This window comes from Myzus persicae, unplaced genomic scaffold (genome assembly GCF_001856785.1).
Source record: "Myzus persicae strain clone G006 unplaced genomic scaffold, MPER_G0061.0, whole genome shotgun sequence".
In the NCBI taxonomy this organism is placed as follows: domain Eukaryota; kingdom Metazoa; phylum Arthropoda; class Insecta; order Hemiptera; family Aphididae; genus Myzus; species Myzus persicae.
This window is the reverse complement of record NW_019100615.1, coordinates 244,592-253,881: the sequence shown is the minus strand read 5'-3', so window position 1 is coordinate 253,881 and position 9,290 is coordinate 244,592. Positions and strand designations below refer to the sequence as shown.

General features: G+C 26.2%; 1 protein-coding gene across 3 annotated transcripts in view; it reads left to right on the top strand.

The window, feature by feature from the left end:
- LOC111037087 (lachesin-like) overlaps positions 1-9,290 on the top strand; it is a 194,018-nt gene that overhangs the window by 147,648 nt on the left and 37,080 nt on the right. The gene's annotated exons all lie outside the window — the stretch shown is intronic.

The window sequence follows — 9,290 nt, the reverse complement described above, 5'->3', positions numbered from 1 at the left end:
AACATATATTAATAGAAGTATTTAATAAATAGGTAATACAAATTGATTATAAATGAAAAAATAGTAAGAAACCGATTACTATACTTAACGTTATTATTTATTAATAGGTAGTGCTAAATCTAACAAACACAGTAACAATCTAACCCAAAGTCATAAACAACACAATAAAATAATAATTAAATACAACATCTAGTTTAACCGAGTCAAAAATAACAAGGATTTACTGAATTAAATAAAAAATTATTTTAACTAACATTCAAGACGTCATTACGCTAACCTTAAAATCAGTTTTTAGTCAACGACCTACATTTCAAAAAATCAAAATGTAAACTAAAATTTTTGAGTTCAGCAGTCTTACCTTATACAAACTATTATACTGTAAACATTTATTAAAAATATTAACTTATATTTATTAAAATTCAACCTCTCTTTAATAAACCGTAGAATATAAGTTTATGACCATAAAATTCAAAAAGTTGTATAGTTGTATAGTTTATATCAGGACAAATTCCTAATTTCACCACCAAATACTAATCATAGTTAATTCATAGTTTTTCTCAACTATTAATTATCAATAAATACTCTTGATCCCTATAAGTTTTTCAAAATTAATAATTCTGGTTGGTTAAGCTGAAATATAGTTATAACGCTTCTTAAATAATTTTAAATAGTATGAATTAATTTTTCATTGGATATAATATAAATAATTTTTAATTAAATTTATGGTACGATTAAATTATTTAAAATATTTAAATAAAAGTATTTTAATATCTAAAACCAAAGTTTAGAGTTATAAAATATAAACAAACTTCCAAAGTTTAGTCCAGTTGGAAAATAAATTTTAATAAAAATAACAGAAGTATATAAAGTATTACAATTTTTTAGAACAAATTACCAAATTACGCATTTTAATTATAATATTATTCTTTGATTATGTATTCTGAATTTTCATCTCCTTCAAAAATACTTAGGCTTCGAACAAAAATTATAAAATCTATTACAAAAACGAATTCAACACATTTTTAGAATATAATGTGATTACTATAAAATGTACAGTGCCTACCTATAAATAATTTCTATCATACCATGAATACAGACCCTACTCACATGTGTGGTTGTTAAAAGGTCAACTGGTAACGACTGAAACTATATTTTTATAAAACGAACGACTCAGCAAAACTTTTAAAATTAACTATTAATCAAATGTTTGCTACAATAATATTTACATTAAATTACACAAGTATAAGTAAAGTAGCATAATTAAATTTGTACTTTTATATTAATATTGTAACTTAATAAATACTCTTTAAACTAAACTGTATAAAGTTTCAGCGCGATCTCATTAATAATTTAAAAATATCACTAAGATTCGATTACTAAAATATTAACTTAGTAATATTGTTCTACTGCGCTTTCAAGAGTAAATCCAATAAATCTCTAAATAATGTTTATTTATTAGCTGAGCACTGATCAATTTGCTTGTAGTTAAAATGTACAAAAATAAAATGTATATTTAAAGAAAAAAGTTTTTTAAAATGTTCGAACACCAAAAATAAAATCAACGTTTTGCTTTGGGTTCCAGCCATCGGAGAGGGGAAGTTACTGAGGTCAGTTATTAAGTCTTACTTAGTGGGATTTGCGCTACGGGAAGCCATGTTGTTGCGACCGGGAACACATCGCATCGTGGGGTCGGGCGGTGGGCTTACTCGAGGATTTGCGCTGGATGTTCAACAGTTAATAATTTACCCACAGATGCTCCGACCGGATAAATTGGTAAATGTGTCTCGATCGAAATACGTTTGTTCCTACCGCAGTACCGCAGATAAACAAACACGTAGGAACCCCGTAAATAGTTTATGTTTCAAATCGAGTCACTTTAACCGTTCGCCCCGAAACAGGATAATTATAATCATAATCATTTGCTTTTCGGTCGAACTTAACCTGTGAATGTGCGCCGTGCAAGATTCTTCGAATAATAGTGGCGTTGGGTTTTAATCTCGTTCCAGTATAACACTATAACGTATATAGTATATTAAATATCAACTTTTACCATAATGTTTCGAAAATAAAACAGTTAACAGCGGAGCTATTTAGAACATTATTACAGAGTGATACACCATTCACAAAGCATGTTCCCTTCCCTTTTTGTAATTTAGTAATTCATTTAGTCGAATTATAATTTTTTAAATTTTTCAGGCGTAATTAAAGACCATATTTTTAGGCTCCTACTTACATTTTTACATGACTTTAAGAAATGTCTTGTGCCAACCATACAAATTTCTTTTTTTCAAATGAGAACCACCTTCTTTTGAGGGGTAGGTCCATTTCCAACTTAGAGAGGGTAAAGCTTTGACGCACCATAAATAATATAAAAACATTAAACTATTTGAAAATATAGCTTTTAATATTTTGAGTTCCACAATTGGCAAATTTTCCTGTAATATAATAAAGATTGTCTAACTATTAATTCAAATATTGTAATTTAAGTATCATACCTATGGAATGTGAAATGAATTTCTTTAGCCATTAATGCCTTAATTTCAAAAATCTAATATTCTTATTTCATAATAACTGCTCACAAAAAAATGTATGAAAATAATTTATTTTATTGACTTATGTATATTATTATTATTTTTTTTTTAAATGTCAAATTCACTTTAACATTTAAAAGAATTTAAATTGATTTAATTCAAACCAAAATGTTGAATTCAACTTTATATTTCACCTAACAATGAAACAATATTTTTATATTTTAATCAACAATTTATCAATGTGCCAATTCATTAAATTTAATAACATTTTTTACTATGAATCATATTATATATTTTTATGTGTGTATAATTTTAATATTATGACTAACAAATTAACGATGTGCCAAATCATTGAATTTAATAACTTTTTCACTTTGAAATTTTATTCTATACCTATTTTATATGCGTTGGTATACCCAACCACACACTATAATACTATACTATAAATTTCAACGTTCCTTCTGAGTAGACCATACTTAAAAACACTTTCATTGCTCTATAAAAATAATTCTGACTGTACTATGATGAAAACATACGTAAATCGTGAATAATATAATACACGTAACGAATAAATGTATAACTATTATAACGTCATAGGTATTATACATTTTAATGAAAATGTAATACTCCCATTAAGTATATCTATACGTGTAGAATGTCTTTTTTCGATTTGTGAAAAAGTAAAATCAAACAATGCAAGCAACCCACAACTTTCAAATTCCCTGAAAATAATAAATTATACGACGTGGGTTTAAAATTTTAACAATTAAGTGCACCCAAGTATTATATTGTTTAGAGGTATACTATATTAACTGAATGGGTGCACCATTAAATGTGATGATGCCATAAAGGTGCATACAAGGGAGTAAACAAATAATCTAATTCTTTTAGGTTGGTTTTTTTTGTAGGTTGAACCAGTTAAGTCTTAATGTCCAACTATTGCTATTGTTTTAATCTTAGAAAGTTTCAAATGTAGGTACAATGTTCTATTCTCTTTGTACTACACCCAATTATTCCATTTTTCTCATTACACTGAAGAATATTAATCTTCTATTTACCTATAAATAACGTGTATTTGGATGTGAATTGCATAAAGTGATTATAAATTATATAGACAAAATCTAATATAAATATAATAATCAAAATACAGAAATCACAATTAGAATTATCAGTTTTTTTAAATAAGGTATTACTTAAGATATTATTGTTTTTAATACACAGAAATAATTTATTTAAAACAATACATTTATATCGTACTTTATATCTTTATTTTTTTTTTCACTTCTCGAACTTTTAAATTTACTTGTTGATGTTTTAACTTTTATTACCAAATTAAAATGTTTACAATACACGATTTTAATTAACTCGAAAAACTCAAGAAACTAAATCATTAAACCATAAATAAACAATAAAAAAAATACAAGGGCAGAAACTGTATTTATAAGTAATTTTGGCAAAAATATTTTGTATAAGTTGTTTATTAATGGGAATGATAATTTATTGTATTATTAAATATTATAATATAATATTATACTTTATAAATTTCACATTTACGTTAATTTTTCCATTCAAATAAATATATTTTTTTTTTAAGAATTAATTGGTTAAAACTAAAACAATTGGAACCATTTCTTTAATATGTATTAATGTTGAGTTGCAAAAACAATCACTTAGCGTTTAATGAATCAATAACGAACTAATGGTCTCTTAATCATGATTTAGTGGCCAGTGATTGATTCATTAAAATTAATCATCTTTTATGCAACCCAACATATCAGTTTTCTTTGTAATTCTTATTTACTCGTATTTTAATTTATTCAGTATTCAATATATTGTATATATTTGTATTCTATTGTATTTTCACTATAGATAATGAATCTGAATAACACTTAATTTTTCATTATAGGAACATAATATTGATACAAATTAAATTGCAATTGAATGAATTACAATTACTATTATAGTTCTTAATATATAATATAGTCATATTTGATATTGTATTAACTCGGGTAATTTTTTTAAATTAGATGTATTAACAAAAATATGTAATTATGTACATAATAAAATAGTAATTTAAATGATTTAAAACATTTTGACAACTTAATTTATAAAATTGAATTTTCCCTGGAAAATACAATTCTTTATTCCACGGTTTTATTTTGTACACATATTACATACTACATAGCTGCATAGAAAGAGAAACCTAGCCTGATTAAGTTTTAATTTTAACTTTCAGTTCGAAATGATTAAAATAAACGAAACATGTTATAACGCTACAGCTATAATAACGTGTATACATTATACACTGTATAATTTATTAACAATCAACTTGGCGACCGTTTTATCAGCGTGATGTACTTTTTCGTTTGATTGTGACGATAACAAACCATTTTAATGAACAAAAACCTCCACCGTGTAAAATATCGTTTGCATTTAAATGACTTGCAAACAAATGCTACAGTCTACAACTAAATATTGGTCATAAATTATTATCGGTATTCAAAAAATGATTGAACCACTCCTCTAAATTGAATGCCTGATTTAATGAAACATCGACGAAGGAACTAGGTTTAATTAACGATAAACAAGGCAATCGTGGCATTGATAGAAATCGGCAAATTATATTCAAATACCTACTTAGTTTCTTTAGTCTTCCCTTGACATAGTTGGGGTGAAGAATAATTATTCATTATAAGTGAAAACTTATAACACAATATTTCTTGCAATAATTATTAGTATCGTTATTTATATATTATATTATACATTTTTTTGTTTTTTACAACGTTCACTGTAACACTGTAATTTCATGTTATAAGTTTATTATATTGTATCTTATTGGATTATATTTTGTATCATTTGTTGTTTTCATTAGTTAAAAATTGTATTTAATTTTCATCAGTATAGGTAGATAGTGTAAAAATTAAATATTTTACCTCACCTTTAATAACCTTGCTTGGTCAAACCCTTATGCCAGGTTGCATGAAAAATGTATTAATTTAATGGTCCAATAAAATTTAATGAACCAATCATGCGCCACTAAATCATGTTTAAGAGACCATTATAGCTCACTATTGATTCGTTAAATGTTTAGTAATCGTTCATGCGACCCGACATTAAAGTTTTAAATATTACCATTTTTTTTTTACTTCTGAAACAGTATAAATAATAGGTACAATAGGTACATATTGTAATTATTGTGATGTAGATAATTTAAGAAAACTTTAAAGAGCATCATTGTTGACAACGTCTGATCACATAATAAACGTATCAATTAAATTGAATATTTTAGATAAAAAATCATACGTGATTATGTAATTAAAAACTGGGCTTGGAGCAAAATTAATGTAATATACTGTAGTTGTTTTAGTTTTATACTTAAGGACAAAAAATTGTGTACCGAGAAAATCTAGAAATTACGTCTTCCGAGATACAACTGCATTTGATTTTCAATCAATATACAAGGCTAATTAAAACTTTTTTATCACTTCTTGGTTCTCAATTATTATTACAGAATAATAATAATGATAATAATAAAAAACGTTATAGTAAAACCAATTAATAGGTATATTCTTTGCAAATATGAAAATATATTGTACAAAATAAACTAAATACAGTAATCAATTTATTATTTTCTTTGAAATGCTATTCTATTTATGAACTTAAAGTTTATAACTATCACTAATTTAATAAAACCGATAATTTTTTATTAATTATGAGGTACTAAAGTCACTTTTTTATTTCACTTGAATTAGTTCAGGCTTAGCAATAAAATATTTATTTTAACAAGGTATAATATGCTATGTTTTGCGTGTTATGGTCGTTTAAAAAATATATACCTTTTATTTATTAACAGTGTATTTATTTCAATATTTTAATGGAATTGTTATGAAAAAATCAACACGAAGAGCTATATTCTATACCTAGGTAGGTATTCAATTATTATTGTTCAAATCAATAATAATTATATAGACAATATACACCGCACCAGTATATTGGTTACTGGTTAATAACGTTCCCATTTAATAATGACGCATCCATTAGCATAATATTAATCTTCAACAAACCTTTCAAATATATTAAAACTCCAGTACATGAACACGGTTTTATTTTCATTTTTGTTCAAAACCTTTAGACCGCATCCTTGCCAATTCTTTTGTTTAAAAACCTAGACGCCAGCAGCCTCATCATCCGTGGTTTTCTTTTTCGAGAATAAATTATTTGTTTCTATGTTGTAGTTTTTTACATATATACGTATTATATATTATGTATAATATATGTTTATGTGAGCAGCAAGAGAATGTGTGCGCGCGCATATATGCGTGTAAAAAAGTATCAGATATGCAGAAAAAAATTATACAAAAAGAATTCTGTGGAAAGATTTTCTTATTTTTTTTCTGTATTTCAGGCTATCTTTTTCATTCCAAAATACGTTTAGTTTTTAACCTCGGAAACTCCGAGACTAGATTATCGTGGTGAAAGCATATTTTTATTAATATCACCCGCGGGCAGATTTTCGAGAGCACGCCCTGCAATGCTCGTAGTAGTCCTACTGATCCCTTATTTTAAACGTGTTAAGTATGATTTACGCTAACGCGGTTTTTGGAACGTAGTAATTTCTCTCAAAATAACCAACCAATATAAACTCTCAGTTTTTTTTCACAAGTTTTCATTGATATACATTTTTTTTACACCATAAATCTTTAAAATGAATTATTACAATACATTATATACGCAGTACAAACCTGAATACTGTTCTATCTAATCATACCTACATAGTACATACACTTATAATATACAATAATAAATAAACTATTCTAAAACAACACGTTTTTTAGATATAATTATTTATTGTTAAATCCAATATCAATACTATTATTAATCGTCTTTGTTTTTGTACACTTACACTGAACATACTTTTGTAATTGATACAATACTCATTACTCCTATAACTACAGAATAGTATAAATTACTGTCGATATTTAAGTCGTATTACATTATAATGTTACGTATAATATACGTAATTTTTCTGCTTTAAAAATGGATATTTAGTTGGGTATATTTTTTAATTTAAGCTTCGTTAGAAATTTTAAAATAAATTGAAACATCCTGAAACTTAAAATGTTAATATACGGAGCTCGTGTATGATTACTTATTTTAACGAATAGCACGCGAAAAACTCTCAACAGGGTCAATAATTCACCGAATCAAAAGAATGTTGATAGGTTTTTCTTCATACTACTATGGAAAATTAGAGTGCTAGCGTGTATGTGGCTAAATAGAAGTTCTGGTACCCAAAGAGATGGGAGAGTTAGTGCGTATACTGATAAAAGTTTTCTTGTTTTTACTTGTTGAAGAAATCTTTTGCGGAATTCGAAAACTGCTGATGAGATCCGAGAGTGGTCGTGGACATAACACATAATGATCCAAAACTAATTAAATTTCTACCTAGATACAACTCATTAACAGTGATGCTGTCTGAATGTACAATCTCAGAATGTCCCAAAAACAGAGTATACTACACGCTATATTCAATAATTTCATTCCATTAAACCGCAGTGTAGCTTTGATATTGATCACATAACTTTATATGTGTTTATGCTATACCGTTAAGTATACTCATCCAACTTTAATAAACTGCATAAATGGCACATTGCTTATAATGATATGGTTAGAATAATATTAAATACATTTTATAACTCGGAATAATATTATTTGGGATAAAAGAAAAACACATATATAATATAGGTAGGTACTTATAAATATTCAACGACAAACATATTCCATTAAAGTAATCTCTAATGTTTAGGTTTAATAAAATTATTCTAATGATCATATTATTATTAAATAATTTAAGTTCAACACAATAGTTCTCATATTACCTACCCTGTTTTTATACCTAAATTTTAATAAAATTAAATATTCAAACTGTTTTATAATTAAGTAATTTATTTATGTTAATCCTTAAATGTGGTTGATGAGTTGTAATTTATAACGATTTAATGTAGTTATTTACAATACTAAATATATAAAATAACATTTTATAAAAAAAGATACTTAAATACATAATACAAAATTATTTATTCCAAATGATATTAAAAACGAATTATAGTATTATATCGGGCACAATAAAAACTATGTTATTCGCTGTCTATAGTCATAATATAAGTATAATCAGTTAATTCATTCTAACTATTACATATTTTTATAATGCTAAATTTCTAATCTTTTCCAGTAAATAAAAATCACGAGTATTTCAAACTATTTGAAATACATGTCACATAAAAATATCAAATATCTTATTAATTTCTATATCGTGTTTTATATGTATTTAACGTCTTAAACCGTATCCAAAAAAATCGTTGAAAACTTATACATTCATCAGTTAACGAAAAATCTAAAACTATGGACCATACCAATAATGTTTAATGTGTATTTAGATTTGCTATTGAATATTAAATGTAAGCATGGATCCTGTCACACATTTGAACCATATAATTTACGGCTATAAGAATTCAACACTTTTAGCCAATTTTGCAGATGATAATACGTTATGTAACGATTTCAGACGGGCTTATAAAACTCAACGACAACAGCGATCATATTGTAACAAGATTAATTTTTGTGTTTCCAGTGCAAGGCACGAGCAATCAACATGAAGTCACATAAAAAAAAAATAGTCCCCCGAGACCGTCACGTTGAGCCGCCCTGCAAGTGCAGCGGCCGGGGGTGTTTTTGTTGTCGAGAACAACCCTCCCCTCA